This window comes from Danio rerio, chromosome 22 (genome assembly GCF_052040795.2).
Source record: "Danio rerio strain M-AB ecotype USA chromosome 22, GRCz13ab, whole genome shotgun sequence".
In the NCBI taxonomy this organism is placed as follows: domain Eukaryota; kingdom Metazoa; phylum Chordata; class Actinopteri; order Cypriniformes; family Danionidae; genus Danio; species Danio rerio.
The window spans coordinates 36,838,422-36,855,000 of NC_141042.1; the positions used below are offsets into that span (position 1 = coordinate 36,838,422).

Here is a 16,579-nt window from a genome sequence, read left to right on the forward strand (position 1 = left end):
TTTGTCAGAGGAAATATCTCAAGAAATAAAAAAGATATTAACATTTATAATCCAATTTTGAAAAAAAAAAAATGAAAAGGACAGAAATTAAGAAATTGTATGTTTTGAGATCCTGTGGTTTGAACATAGTTTCCTCTCCGGTTTTAGTGTAATAACCAAGGGTTTCACATTTGGCACAAGAAAAAATACCAAAAGCTATATTGAAACTGCTGTTTATACAAGTGCAATTTAGTGATGAAGAATAGACCCCAAAAGGAAGCCCTATGTTAACAGTGTCCAGAAGCGCTGTTGACTTCATGGCTTCAGAGGCATCTGGGATGGACCACCACTCAGTGGAAACATGTACTGTGGTCAGATGAATCAGTATTTCAGGTATTTTTGAAAGGCATTGATGGTGTGTGCTCTGGAGAAGAAGGAAAGGATCATCCAGACTGTTTCAAGCAACAAGTCCAAAAGGCAGGATCTATCATGGTATGGAGTTGTGTAAGTGCCCTGTCAAAGGTAATTAATAATAGAGATTTTGTAGCACAATATGCTGCCCTCTTTTTCAGGGAAGCCCAAGCATATGTCAACAATGCAAAACCCCATTCGGCACACATTACAAAGGCCTGACTGCAGTCCTGACCGGTCTTCAATAGAGAATGTGTGATGCATTTTGAAGTGCAAAATGCGACAACGAAGACCCCGTACTGTTGCCCACCTTATGACTCAAGACTTTTTTATTGAAAAATATTTACACAAAAATGTCAAACTTGGAAACATGTCTCGAAATGTCATAACTGTCAACCTATGACATAATTTCGCATTATGGAGATGGATCCAGAGCAACATTCCACTGTGACATACAGTAATTTGTCAAATATAGCTCTAAAATCTTAATCATTCAGAGGAGATGATACATTTCATGACTGTTTTGTTCACGAGTTTAAAAAAAAAGTCTTATTTTGAGTTTGGCTCAAGTGTTTGTTTACAACAGTATGAGGAAAGCACAACAATGACACAACTTTAATTTCTGGTTGACCTGTCCCTTTAAGTGGAGTATTCAGTCCAGTTGTGAGGAGAGATAATTTAATTACACGCTATAGTACACCATTTCAAAATTTTAAAGCGTTACCTAGTAACCGGCCACTTTATTGGGTACATCCAAATTTACCCAAATTTCTAATCAGCCAATCACATGGCAGCAGCTCAATGCATTTAGACATGTAGACATGGTCAAGACAATCTGCTGCTGTTCAAACCGATTATCAGTGTAACAGAATGAAATGTCTGCCACTTGTTTTTTGTTTTTGTCTTTTTATCTATGGAATAATGACAGGAAAAGACTTCAAATGTAAACTACAGGGCACTAGAGGGTGCTGGTGAGATACATAGAGGGTATAAAAGGATGAGAAGAAGAAGAGGAAAGGGGTCAGTTTTTTTATGGAACACATGGTTCTTTGAGGCTACTTCAAACTAATAGTAATTTTGTGAAGTTTTAGTTGAGAAACCTAGAGTTTTAAGCTCAACGTAAGGACTTCCATAATGTTTTAAGGGTATGATGTCTGATTAATCTTTGACGATTTTTCTTGGAGGCCATCATGCAGTTTCATTCAAACATTAACAGTGAGTTTTGAAGAAGTGGATCAGTGATATTCAACGCACTCAATGTTTTTCTGTGTACAGAAGAAGGGACCATCATCAAACAGCTAAGACATTATATGTTTTTTTTTCTTGTGTTTGGGAGAAGTTTAAAAGAGTTTGGGGATTTATTAGATTTGTTTTTGAATTGAGGTAATGTTGATTTTATATTGGCACATTCCTTCATTTAGCAGTCTCTATATTTTTAACCATGGTACTTTGAATATTCGATCGGAATTGGCATGCAAGTATGACTTCTAAACAACAATAACACTATCTAATTCACTGTGAACAATGCTGCACTTTGATAGACATTTGCTGCAAATATGATTTCCCTATTTAGAAATTGCAAAGAATGCTTTACTGAAATGTTGTTATTATTAAGGAGAATGTCTGAACATCCAAATATAAAACTAACTTTACCTCTATTGTTTTTGAGTGCATTGTTCAGTGGACCAGTATGTTTCCATTTGGGAAATAAAATATACATGCATTGAATAAATATTTGCTTGAATTAGTATTTCACTAATATCCTAGTGGTAACCTTTTTTAATGTGACTGCAATGAAAAAAAAATATTGAAAAGTTACATCAGATTGGGGATGAAAGGTGATTTAAGTGACTTTAAACATGGCATGGTTGTTGCTGCCAGATAGGCTGATGGTGAGTATTTCAGAAATTGTTGATCTACTGTTAATTCATGCACAACCATCTCTAAGATTTACAGAGAATTGGCCCAAATGGTGTGGGGGATATTTTATTGGCACACCTTGGGCCCATTAGTACCAATTGAGCATTGTGTCAATGTCACAGCCTACCTGAATATTGTTGCTGACAATGTCCATCCCTTTATGACCTTTATGATGGCTACTTCTGGCAGGACACCATGTCATAAAGCATGAACCATCTCAGACTCATTTCTTGAACGTGACAATGAGTTTACCGTACTCAAATGGCCTCCACATTCACCAGAACTCAATCCAATTGAGCACCTTTGGTATGTGGTGAAACTGGAGATTGGCATCATGTGCAGCCGACAAATCTGCAGCAACTGCATGATGCTATCATGTCAATATGGAGCAAAATCTCTGAAGAATATTTCCAGTACCTTGTTGAATCTATGCAACTTAGGATTGAGGTAGTTCTGAAGGAAAAAGGGGGTCCAACTCTGTATACCTAATAAAGCAGGGGTCACCAAACTTGTTTCTGGAGGGCTGGTGTCCTGCAGATTTAACTCCAACCCTAATCAAACACACCTGAACAAGCTAATCAAGGTCTTCCTAGGTATACTTGAAACAACCAGGCAGGTGTGTTGAGGCTAGTTGGAGCTAAACCCTAGAGCAGGGGTGTCAAACTCAATTCTTGGAGGGCCGAAGCCCTGGACAGTTCCAACCCTGCTCCAACACACTTACCTGCAGGTTTCAAACAAGCCTGAAGGACTCAATTAGTTTGATCAGGTGTGTTTAATTAGGGTTGGTACTAAACTGTGCCGAGCTGCGGCTCTTTTGGAACTGAGTTTGACACCTGTGCCCTAGAGGGACACCGGCTCTCCGAGACCGAGATTGGTGACCAGTAAGTGTGTTTTCACTAAAGGTAAGAAAGGTAGAAAGAGGCAGAAATGTATGCATAAATTCTAAATTTATTAAAAAACTGATTTGAGAAAATGTGATTTGTAAAGTATTTTGTAAATCATTGATTACAAAGCTTAACTTAAACCAGCAAACATCCTTCATTAGTTTAAAAGCAGAGACCTTGCATGCCTGACAGCGAAACATAAGCAGAATTGACTGTGATATTTAAAGAAATGGATTATTAGAGACTCAGAAGTTCACGCCAAGGCATAAAATGGCGTTTTAGCATCACATTAAGCTTATAAGCACTGGCATTTCAACATGAAATCAAAGTTTCTGAAGTCTTTAGAAAGCCACGCCAAAGATGAATCGATTTTAGATTAAACAAATAATTGCTCGTCAAATCCTAATTCCGCTGCTCAGCATTGACTATCAGACAACAATGCAATTGGACACATCCATTTGAAGAGCGTCGCGATTGAAATTGATCACGGTATCAAACCCCGAGTGAAGATAAACGTGTCATAATTGAATTTTTGGAGAGCGTGATTTCCAAAAACACAAATCAATTGGTGACAACAGCATTAAGGCTAGGAAAACGACACAAAAGTGCCGGGAGTTTGTGGTTTACTCCAGCTAGCCTGGGGTGAGTAAATAGCAATTAACTGAGAAATGCACGAACTGTCACCTCCACAGTACGGCTTCTGTGCTCTCGGAATACCAAATAAAGCATTAGAGGGAAGACGGGGAGACATGTGAAGTTGCAAGGAATCACCTCGAGCGTTTATAAAACACAAGAGATTATCTTAAAAGGATGCCATTTTGAAGTGCTGATGAATTCCTCTACTCCCTTGAAAATGGGTTCAAAATTTGTTTACACCCCAAGCGAGCAAAAAATAAAGAAATGGTAATCGATGGCAGAAAGCAACTGCATAAACATCCATCGACATTGCATGACGTCCCGATCAATCTTACCTAATCTACTCTAATCAAAATATCACTTCACCAAGTTAAGAAACGCACAACTGCAGATGCATTAAATATCAATTATTTTCTTTACTTGACCAAAGTCTTCTTACTCATTATTTTACCGCAGCTCTGCTCTTTTTATCTATTTTCTCGCAGCCTGGTGAGCAGGATGCAGCCTGATGATATATATATGTATATATAATAGGGATGCAACAATTCAGTTAGCCCACGGTTCAATAAATACTTTGGTTTTTTTAACACGTTTTCGGTTCGGTTTTCATGGCTTGACACTTTTTTTTTTCTTTTTTGTTGTATATTCTAAAGGCAATAGGAACAGTAGGAGGTTAAGGAGAAAAAAAATAAAAACGATCTATTGCCATACTCATTTTGTTTTACTTAAAGGCCAAGAAAAGTACACTAGTTCCTAGTGTATTATATAAAAAAAATGAACACCGAAATCTCACAGCTGCTGGTAGCCCATGTACAAACTGGGGAACACATAAAATCCTACATTTTGAAAATAAACATACATGTGAATTTAATAAAGATAAATTGGCCATTTCAAATTAACATATTTGAACCCGGCCCTTGAGGCAATTTGTTCTGCCCCTCCAAATAGTGTGACCAAGACATAAAAATGCATTTAGTTCAGTTGAAAAACGGCCGCTATAGCTATGAAGTGTTAGGCGTCTGTTTAATTCAGTATGAGCTGCAGAGACTGCGCAGAGCGTGTGTCAACATAAGTGAGTGGTGCGGACAGCTGAAAACATTTGGATATGTTTTGTAGAAACTGCCTTTTGTACAATGCACTGTAATCATTAATAGGGATGCAACGATTAGCTTTCAATATTAACTGTGTGTAACGGAGGCCAGCTAGTGTGTGCTGTGCAGGTAAACCTCACTCCTCTGACTTCTAAAGGTGCAACAGACGCTAAAGGCCATGGCCATTGCCTCTTTGGCAGAGCAACCGACTCCCATGCAGAAGATCGTCGTTTCGAAACCAGCTCGGAGCGGTTTGGGTGGCGTAGGACCGGCAGGGTTACATTGGTGCCGTGACCCGGATGGGATTGAGGTTTAGGGGGTTGAGTGTAACGGAGGCCAGCTAGTGTGTGCTGTGCAGCTAAACCTCACTCCTCTGATTTCTAAAGGTGCTCTAGCGACAGACGCTAGAGGCCATGATCTTTAGCCTCCTTGGTAGAGCAACCGACTCCCATGTGTAAGATCGCCGGTTCAAAACCAGCTCGGAGCGGTTTGGGTGGCACAGGACCGGCGGGGTTACAAGTGCTTTAGTTTGTCAGTTAATTAATCGTAAAGGCTTCTCTAAGCCGCATTTCTGTTGCACAAAAATTTTATGACAAGTTGCCAACTGTGCACTAGTTTAAAGTTCCTAGGATGTACACCAAGGCTAATACGCACACACACCAGATTAACTATAGCAGCGGCCGTTCCCATATCACGTCTTTTCCGCTTGCAAGTTTGTTATTTCTAATTTAAGAATGACAATATGCGTGCACAAGCGCACAACATTGACAACCGTCAGTATGATGATGTAGGATTTTAAAAAGGAGGCGTGGCACCTAACCCCAACCGTCATTGGGTGATGAACAAAACGTACTAAATAGTACGAAGTAGATCGTACGAATTCATATGAATTAGCCACTAAATCAAAAAGTTATGTATTGCCGTGAGATTGTGTTGGTAGTTTAGGTCAAAAAACCCATGATCTGCACAGTGCGACTAGTCGACTAGCTGGTGCAACCCCTATTTATAAATATGTATATATAATTAAATACTACTAAAGACTACCTCTTAGTACATTAAATACAAAACACAATGTACATTATAGAAGTGCACTTGTTTTTTTTTCCATTACTTCAGCCTTTAGTACAACACTCTGTGAATGACAGTGAGCTCCTTCAGATCCCTGTTTGAGAAATCTGTAATCCCTCCCGGATCCGAGTCACGCAGGAGTTCTGATACCAACTAAGCCTCATATTGTTAACAAAGAACAATTCCTCTGTTAACAATGGCAAACAATAAGACGTTCTTTCCTGAACAATGCCGACGTAGACGCAGTGGCTACTTTAAATTCCTCTTTCTGTTGTTGTTCTATCTCTCTCAGCTGCTGTGGGAGTGAAAGCCGCAGCTTGAGGAGATCCAAGATTGATTACAAATCTCAGCGAGTCATTAGCTGAAGTAGTTTTTCGTGACGCCGTGTTGTCATTTCACTCCTACGGCAAGCATATTTAAGGGTCACCGGTTGCTAAGCACACTATTGTGGGTGGGTTGCAGGATGACAGATCAACGTTGTCCGCATCGGCTGCCAGGTGACCAGAGAATGCAGTCTGACTCAACAGTGCACACGGACTGACTCTTAAATCATGTATGATTCATGGCTGTTTTTCAGATTTTAACTAGTGCCTGAAACAAGGTTACAAAGGAGAAATGTTGGCTTGATCTGCCAGCCAAATGAGGGCAATAATTTTTAATCCACCTGTCTTCGAGTAAAAGGTTTTTATCTGAAGGGGATGGATGGTAGGGAGACAGCTAGCCTCCATTAAAAGTTCTTTTCATGAAGGTTTTTTGACGTAAATGCTCTGGTTTGAAAGGCTTCTTCTGTAAAGTGGGAAAAAGGTCATGCTATCAATGCACACGGTTGTATTACAGTAGACTGTGCGTCTTTGCTAAAAGCACCCATTTCTTTGGTGTCATAGCGTTAGTGCTTTCAAATTGAGCATTGGATGTCTTTACCTTTACTTTTATAGGCATTTAAATACACTTGCGATTGGCTCGACAGGATAAAGTACTGACATGGCTGTCAGCAAATAGTTTTGTCTGTTAGTAACAACCAAAAGAGAATTAAATCACTATTTAAGAGTTCAGTGTGTTTGGCATGCTGTCCCAGGAGGGAGCCCTGAGCTCAGAAGATCCTCAAGCCTGAGTTTGAGCTCGGGTAGGTCTTGAGAACTCCCCTGGTTTAGTTAGGGCCTATGACAGATCATAGGGATTGCTGTTAAGAGATAACTACTGACTGAAAGGCGTAGGTAGGAGCCTAAGGGCTCATCTTCCCCTAGTAGCAAAGAATTCTGGCCCAGATTTGGCAAAAAGCTGGCACAGCAGGCATTCATCCGGCACTGGCATACAGCATGTGGGCCAAACATGGCCCGGGTTTGGCAGAGGTGGCACCGTTTTTAAGGCGGCACACAAGATTTGGGCCAGATGAAAAACATAGTATTTGGCCCAGATTTAAAAATTTGATAAGTGAGTTTGGCCAGTCTTGACCCACATTTAAAATACACTAAAATCATTTTTGAGTAAAGAAAAAAAATTCTACCAATCAGGTCACTTTGAGAAAAAGCATGCCCATAGTGTGCCTAAAGCGCATCACTCCATGGTTTATCAATTTCATTGTAATCGTGACACACCAACCTATCTGGCCCAGTTCAGGCCCAGTTATGAGTTATTAACTTGGCTGAGACTTGGCCCAGATATGGTCTGTGTTTGGCCCTTGTCTGGAAGCCAGATTTGGTCCAGTCATGTACCGTAATTCACTGCGGCATGTGGGCCAAGCAAAACCTGATTGTGTGGGCCAGAGCTGGGCCAGAGAAATTTTGCTATGTGGGACAGTATATTGCCAATTTAATTTATAGTCAATTTTCTTATGTCGCATGTCTTTGGACTGTAGGAGGAAACAGGTGAACCTGGGGGAAACCCATGTGAGGATGGAGAGATCATGTAAACTCAGCACAGAGAAGTTGAGAGGCCTAGTAAGGACTTGATCCAGAAATGTTCTTGCTGCGAGGTAATGCTGCTCACCACTGAGCCACCATGCTACCCTATCTAGGAAAAGACGGAGTGGAAGGGGGGACTTTTTAAAAAGAAGATAACTAAGGTAAGAAACTCTGGTTATTTATAGTATGTAGGAATGATCTGATTGGTATAATGCGAAACCTGCTGTACCCTACTGAAAAAAACAGCTTAAACCAGCCCAGGCTGGTTGGCTGATTTTAGCTAGTTGACAAGCCTGGTTTTAGAGGGGTTTTGGCCATTTCCAAGCTGGTTCCCAGCCTTTTTCAGCCTGGTCTTACCTGGTCAGGCTGGAAAATGACCAGCTAAATCCAGCAAAACCAGCTTGACCAGCCTGGTTTAAGCTGGACATAGCTGGTTTTGCCTGGGCTTCCTGTAGATGCCAGTAGAACTGCAGCAGATCGTCTTGACCTACATTCCTAAATGTATTGAGCTGCTGCCATGTGATTGGCTGATTAAAAATTAGCGTTAACAAGCAGTTGGACACCTAATAGTTGGGTATCTAATAAAGTGGCCAGTCAGTATCATCAACAAATTATCTACATAAAGACAACAAGAAATAAAAGCAATGTAAAATCAAGGTAAAACTACATGTTTTGCTGTACATTTTTCTTTTACATTTGCATTTGAAAACACTATTGGTTGGATTTAAGATAGGATTTGGGTCAGATTTGTCATCTGAAACATGCAACGAAATATACCCGGAGTAATGTATTTTAAGTTTCACAAAAATATAGGCTAAGCCTGACTTGGAACCTAAATGCTCTACTGTGTCTCTCCACTCTTTGATCAGTGTCTTATAAAGAGCTGAAATGCTGTGAAAATTGTTACTAAATTGTTCAGATTTAAGACAATGTGACATTTTCCACAATCATTTTCATCAGTAATGCCGTATTGAGCAAAAGGACACTGACATCAAGATCCAGTGCTCCTTTATTTCTTTCTTGATGTTTTCCGGTTTAGAGGGAAATAATACAGACTGCAAATCTCTGAAAGTCCCAAGTTGTTTTTGGCTTAATGTGCTGCTAGCTAACCTTTACACGGTTGCTTTCTGGCTGAGAACAAAAGTGATGTCAGAACAAGTGTAGAAAGAAGTTTTATTTAAGAAACTTATATTGATTAAAGTCCCTAGTAGAGACACCCTAAAATAAAAAGTCTGTCATTAATTTTTCGTGTTAAATTAGTTTCTTTCTTCATTTGAAAACAAAAGAAGATATTTTGTAGAATGTTGGAAAGCACCAGTCAATGACTTCTACCAGTATTTGTTTTACTATGGATGTCAATAGCTGCTGGTTTCACTCATTTATCATCTTTTGGGTTCAACAGAAGAATGTAGCGTTGTCAGAAGTATCGCGTTCGGTATCAATCGGTACGGAAGGTTTAAAAACGCTCATTTCCCATAAACATTTGAGCACTGTTGAGCATGTACTCAAACATAGCTGATTGGCTGTTGTTTCATATGCTTAACTGAAAGGGCTGTTGAGTTTTTGGAGTGTTGAGGGCTGTTTGAGTTTTGTTCTTCTAGTGTGGTCAAAAGTATCAAGTTCGGTACCAGTCGGTGCTGAAACTTTAAAGTTAATTTCCTGGTACCATTTGAGCGATGTTGGGCACGTTCTTAAACACAGCTGATTAGCCGTTGTTACATAAGCTAAAAAAGATTGTGATTGGCCATGAAGGTTATTAGTTCACCTGTTTGTTTTGTTCTTCTAATGTTGTCAAAAGTATTAAGTTCAGTACCAATTAGTACAGAAATTAAAAAATTTCCCGCTAACATTTAAGCGCTGTTGAGTGCGTTCTTAAACACTACTGTTTCATATGCTCAACAGAAATGACTGTGATTGGCGTTTATTCTTCTAGTGTGGTCAAAGGTATCAAGTTCGGTACCAGTCGGTACTGAAATTTAACATTTTAAATTAATTTCCCAATAACATTTGAGCGCTTTCGGGCACGTTCATAAACACAGCTGATTGGCCGTTGTTTAATTACAAAACCTTGTTAATTTAAGCACTTTTCAATAAAACAAGCCAATTTTCCAGGTATTCCAGGCCTTGAATTTCTAAATGCCAACTTCAAGCACTTTAAGCACCTTGTGGGAACCCTGTACAATGAGTCAAAGATAACAAAATCATCACTTTCTGACAAACTGGCACCAAATATCAAAAAGAAAACAAGCAAATCGTTGCGATAAAAGAAGCCAGTGTTGGGCAGAAGCTACTAGCTTAACTACATTTCTCAGTAGCATGGTGGTGGCGTTGCTACTTTCTTAATCAAAAAGCTTTTCAGTAGCGAAGCTATTTTATTAGTCAAGTAGCGCAGTTGCGTCCGCACACGCTATTTTTACTGATCGCAGATCAATAAGTGATGTCACCGAAATGTGACGTGTAACACCTGGTTTTATTGGATTTTTTTGTTTTTGCTGTTATATACTATAGCCTAATGTGTTTCTGTTTAGTACAGCATATTATTAACAGTAAATAACTGAACTAGCATGCCTCATATGTTTCATTGACAGCTTTATTGATCACTATGATATGATTGACTTGGATTTAAGTTGCTTTGATTGAAAACTGAAAATTGTAAGTTTAAGTAGAGTAGCTAATAGCTTAGCTTACTACATTTTTCAAGTAGCTTGCCCAACACTGGGAGAAGCCAATGTGAGCCTTTTTTCTTATTGTTTACACCTTAGAAGGTGAAATTCTATGAAATTTAATGTTAGCATGTATGAGATCCAAACCATCTTCAAACCTGTACAATCATGTAGATTTCCTTCAGCTTAGTACTTTATCTATTAGGGGTCGCCACAGCGGAATGAACCACCAACTATTCCAGCATATGTTTTACCCAGTGGATACCCTTTCAGCCGCAACCCAGTTCTGAAAAACACCCATACACTCTCACATTCACATATTATAAGTTAGTTCATCCAAATCACCTATACTGTATGTCTTTGGACTGTGGGGAACACCAAAGCAGCCGGAGGAAACTCACACCAACACTGGGAGAACATGCAAACTCCACACAGAAATGCCAACTGGCCCAGCCAGGACTCGAACCAGCAACCCTCTCGCTGTGAGGCGACAGTGCTAACTATTTTTTTCTCTATAGCTTGAAACCTTTAAATAAATACCACTTGATTTGATATTTGGTTTTAATATTGAATGAAATTAATGAACTGTAAAGTCTGGCTGAACACTAAGCCAGTAGAAAATATCTTCTAGTTTTTCTGAGCCACTGAAGAGAAAAAAAATTGCTTATTCATAAAGCATAACAAAGCTTCAGTAACAACGACTGGGGTTTTGTAGGAAAGAGTCTTTTTGTCCTCCACATTCCTTATAACAACATACCTGTGAGAGTAGCAACTTATCGCTTCAGAAGTTTGCCGATTTAGAAAAGGTCACTGTGTTTGAGCAGTGCTTAAATTTACCAAACAATGGTTCAACTATTTCGTTGCACAGTTTTTTTAGTTATGGACTCTCTGACATTCCTCATGGTGAATTCACTTAAAATGTCAAGGACTCAGTTAGGCCTTCTGCGCTCAAGCAAAACCATTCAATGCTGATCTCAAGCTATCGCCACCGGTTTTGGGGAGGAATTTCTAAAGGCCAACAAAACTACCTTCAGAAAAACAATCAGAATTCAAATATTATTTACCCTTGTCATATTTTTAATGTTGGAAATGTTTGTGCAGGCCATTTCCATTCAATTAAAATACCCTAGATTGTTTCTGCTTACCCTTTTTGTTAACTACCCATGACAATGCAGCAAAACTCAATAAAAGGTATCTGTTCCATGTTAAAAGGAGCTTTTGTGAAAACTATCTGCAGCAGTGAAGCACAACATTTCTATTTTAGAAACGGTTCCTTTTTCTGTGACGGCGTGGCTAAATAACAGCATAAACTACTATGACAGTAAGTACATTGTAAAAAACAACAACTGTAAAATAACAAAAAAATAAATAAACTGTCAGAATGAAAAAATTAGATAATCTGTTAAAAAAAAAAAAAAAAAAAACAGTATTTAGTTTTTACCGTTGTTTTACAGATTTTAACTGTAATTGTACAGGATATTGCTGCCATTGTACAAATTATTACAGTAAATATAGAATTTGTCAATGTAATTATACAGATAATTAATGTGATTACAAGGATTATTACTGCAAATGATACAGGTTATTACTGTAATAATAAAAAATAATTATTGTGATAATAAAGATTATTACTGCAAATGATACAGGTTATTACTGTAATTGTACATATTAATTGATGTGATTTTTAAGGATTATTTCTCCAATGATACAGGTTATTACTGTAATTATACATATTAATTCATGTGGTTTTTAAGGATTATTACTCCAATTATACAGGTTATTACTGTAATTGTACATATTAATTGATGTGATTTTAAGGATTATTACTCCAATTATACAGGTTATTACTGTAATTGTACATATTAATTGATGTGATTTTAAGGATTATTACTCCAATTATACAGGTTATTACTGTAATTATTCATATTAATTCATGTGATTATAAGGATTATTACTCCAATTATACAGGTTATTACTGTAATTATTCATATTAATTCATGTGATTATAAGGATTATTACTGCAAATGATACAGGTTATTACTGTAATTATAAAAAAAATATTTAATGTGATTATAAAGATTATTACTCCAAATGATACAGGTTATTACAGTAGATGTACATATTAATCAATGTAATTATAAGGATTATAACTGCAATTATACAGGTTATTACAGTAATTATACAGATTAATTAATGTGATTATAAGGATTATTACTGTAATTATGCAAGTTATTAATGTAATTTTACAGATGAATTTATGTAATTATGCATGAAATCTAGAAATATTCCATAAATTGTTAGATTTTTAACATTTTAAATCTTAGGCACAAATAATTTGCTGTTATCATGAAACAATTCAAATAAAGCTATGAACTTTGATACACTCTCAGAAATAAAGGTACACGATCTGTCACTGGGGTGGTACCTTTTCAAAAGGTACACATTTCTACTTAAATGGTCCGTATTGGTACATCAAAAGTATATATTAGTACCTAAAAGATTTTACAGAAACACTTTTGTACTTTTTAGGTACTAATACAGGGGTGGCCGACCCTGTTCCTGTAGAGCAGGGGTGGCCAATCCTATTCCTGTAGAGCCACCTTCCTGCAGATTTCAGTTGCTACCCATATCAAACCCACCGGAACCAATTAATTAGGACCTGAACACCATGTGATAATTACAGGCAGGCGTGTTTATCATGGGTTGCAACTGAAATCTGCAGGGAGGTAGCTCTCCAGGAACAGGATTGGCCACCCCTGCTGTAGAGCCACCTTCCTGCAGATTTCAGTTGCTACCCATATCAAACCCACCAGAACCAATTAATTAGGACCTGAACACCACATGATAATTACAGGCAGGTGTGTTTGATATGGGTTGCAACTGACATCTGCAGGAAGGTGGCTCTCCAGGAACAGGGTTGGCCACCCCTGTACTAATATGTACCCTTGAAGCATTAATGTGGACCTTTTAGAATCAAATTTGTACCTTTTGAAAAGGTACCACCCCAGTGAAACCTCTTGCACCTTCATTTCTGAGAGTGTACAGTTTATCACATATTATAGGTTAAACTCCAAAACAATTTTCTTGAGGAAATACAAAACTGTTATCTATTTTTTTTTTTCTTTTTTACAAATAACACATTTAGTCATCGTTTAACAGCAAAAACAAGGTTAGTGTCATGTGAGGAAGCCTGCACAACAAAGTTGAGGATCCAATGGCAGTTTATTAACAGAATCATCTTGCAATTAAAGGTTGAAACAGGAACAAACAGGTGCACAGATAATCCCAAACATAAAGGCGGCAAAAATGAAAATAACAAAGTGGTCAACGTGGCAAGGCAATCGCATCGTAATGCTCAAAAGCTGCGTCCCAAATCGCATACTTATGCACTATTCTACGCCATTTTGTAGTATAAATAGTGCAAGTAGTGTGTTCACACTGAAAACTCTTAAAATAATAAGTGCACTTTAATTATCCGGATGATGCACTTATTCAGCCGCTAAAATGAAGTGTGTAATGATGGACACTTCGTGCATTCAACGACCGCCGCTTTGCTTGCGTAGCGGAAGGGGCGGAGCTATCGGACGCACATGTTGAACAACTTTATTTATTTTAGATGGTGAAAGCAAAATTCTCATACGAGAGTGATTATAGCGCCTCCCGATGGTGAATGCGGTTCTACTCACGGTAGGTATTTTTTGATTATTCGGTCGTTTATTTCACTGATTTAGCGACCGTCAAACGTCATTAGAGAAACGGTTTGAATTTCCGCTTAGTAAAAAAACATTAGTGTGCCATTTCGGACGACACTACATACACATACTATCCTGTTGAGTGTGTAAGTGCATAAGTACATAGTGCATGAGTGTATAGTGTGCCATTTAGGACGCAGCTAATGTGTCTGTGTGTGCTCAAGTTTTCAAGTTTATAGTCCTTGAAATCTGTCCATAACGATCCACTGACTGTGTTTGTAATCAATCAGTCAGAATTAGGAACCCGGGTGTGCGAGGTCTATGCTGGGAGTTGTAGTCTGTTAAAGTAACGTGTGTAGTTTGCCAGTTACCCATAGCCGCTAGATCATTGGTGATCGTCACAGTTCGCATAGCAACATTGTTAGAGTAGTAAAATAAACATTCCATGGTGTACAGTGCATGCATTATATGCAGCCTACAAACAATAGGCTGTTATTTGACTTGAAATGTTCCTGAATCAAAATAGTGCCAAACTGCAGTTAAAGTCCACAAATGAATAGTTTGGCAAATAATTCGATTACTGATGTCCATGTAAACAGTCACTGTCTTTCTCTGCATCTATATGTGTTTGTTTTGCCTCTGTGAAAATCAGTGCATGCTCGAACCGAAACTCCCATTTTTATGCAAACCCATCCCTCTTTCCCTCCCCTGACACTCCCACCTAAACTGAGCTGGACTCATCCACTTCCCTGACTTTCTTTTTTAAACTAGAGGTGTGAAAACACCCTGCTGAGAGAGAAAGAAAGAGAGGGTGGGCGGGGGGGGGGGTTGGGGGTCACGGCCCTTTAAATACAGTAAAAATATTAGTAAGAGGGTAGGGGTTTAACCCCGTTATCCTGGCCAAATTTTCCCACTGGCCTCTGTCCATCATGACCTCCTGACCATCTCCATATTATAATTGGCTTAATTACTCTGGCTGCGTCCAATATCGCCTACTACTCAGTAGGTACTGCATTTGAATTTAAACATACTACTCGGTCATTATTTCGTTCGTCATCCGCCGTTTTGTGATGGTCACATGATCTACTCACATCAGTTTCACCACTTCACTCCCATTCATGAATTTTCCCGCATGGGATGTGCACTTCTTGCCATCTCGCCAGAAGTAGTAGGTCATCCTGGTACTCATTTTCAAACTCTATGTATTCGGATACACTACTCGGCTTGCATACTGATTTTAGTGTACTATATAGTGTATGCGATTTCAGATGCAGCCAATGTCTCCTCTTCACCAGCTGGTGTGTGGTCTGGTGCAATATGGCTGCCATTGCGTCATCCATGTGGATGCTTCAAACTGGTGGTGGATGAGAAGATTCTCCCAAAAAAAAAAATGTTAAGCGCTTTGAGTGTGCTAAAAAGCTCTATTTAAATGTAAGGAATTGTTATTAGCAGTAGTAGTATTAATTAAATGCTTCTGTCACGTCTGGTGTAGACAGTCAAATTGCTTGTCCCTAGAATTTTGTCGCTTTTTGTTAGGACAAGGTGTAAATTAAATCACTGTGTCCACTATATTTCAACTCTTCTGAAGCCAAGAGTTTTAGTTTGAAAAGCAGAGCCAGAGCATCAGAGAAACTGCATAGCTATGCCCAGGCAATCGCCTACAGCACCTAGCATCATAGCAGCTAGAATGTTGCAGCCAAGCACCACTCATACTTTTTTTTTTCTTTAGAAAGTGTCAAAATCTAGTTCTTTCAGAAGTCGGTGCAGTGGAGGTGTAATTGGCTTTGGTGACAGAACTTTTAAGTTGTAGATGCTGCATGCATTAAAAAGAACAGAAAACTTTTGCTGTAGCTTGCTGAAGATTATGATGTTGCAATCATGCATAATATGTCTAAGATACAGAATATGGCTCCTTTCTGATGTTATAATCTCATTTGCGGTTTTGGCAGAAAATATCTATCTGTCTATCTATCTATCTATCTATCATCTATCTATCTATCTATCTATCTATCTATCTATCTATCTATCTATCTATCTATCTATCTATCTATCTATCTATCTATCTATCTATCTATCTATCATCTATCTATCATCTACCCACCCACTTATCCATCCATCCACCCATCCATCCATATAAAGGTAACCACATATGTGATATTACTGCTGCTTTTAAATATATGTAGTTCATGTATTACATAACTACAACTATTCATGTAGTTATGTAGTTAAACTCATTAAGCAGGTTACTGTACTGTCTCCCGGTCGGTCCTTAAATACGTCGCACACCCCTCTCCACCGCATCCACAGCAAAATTAACCACCAATTTCTCTGGCA

At 38.5% G+C, this 16,579-nt stretch overlaps 1 long non-coding RNA gene across 1 annotated transcript in view; it reads left to right on the forward strand.

Annotated features, from left to right (window-relative positions):
* Positions 1 to 16,579, forward strand: part of LOC147838619 (uncharacterized) — a 65,285-nt gene that overhangs the window by 16,855 nt on the left and 31,851 nt on the right. Inside the window, exon 2 of the long non-coding RNA XR_015522309.1 lies at positions 7,845 to 8,051. This is a non-coding gene — a long non-coding RNA (uncharacterized LOC147838619). The remainder of the gene's footprint in view (positions 1 to 7,844; positions 8,052 to 16,579) is intronic.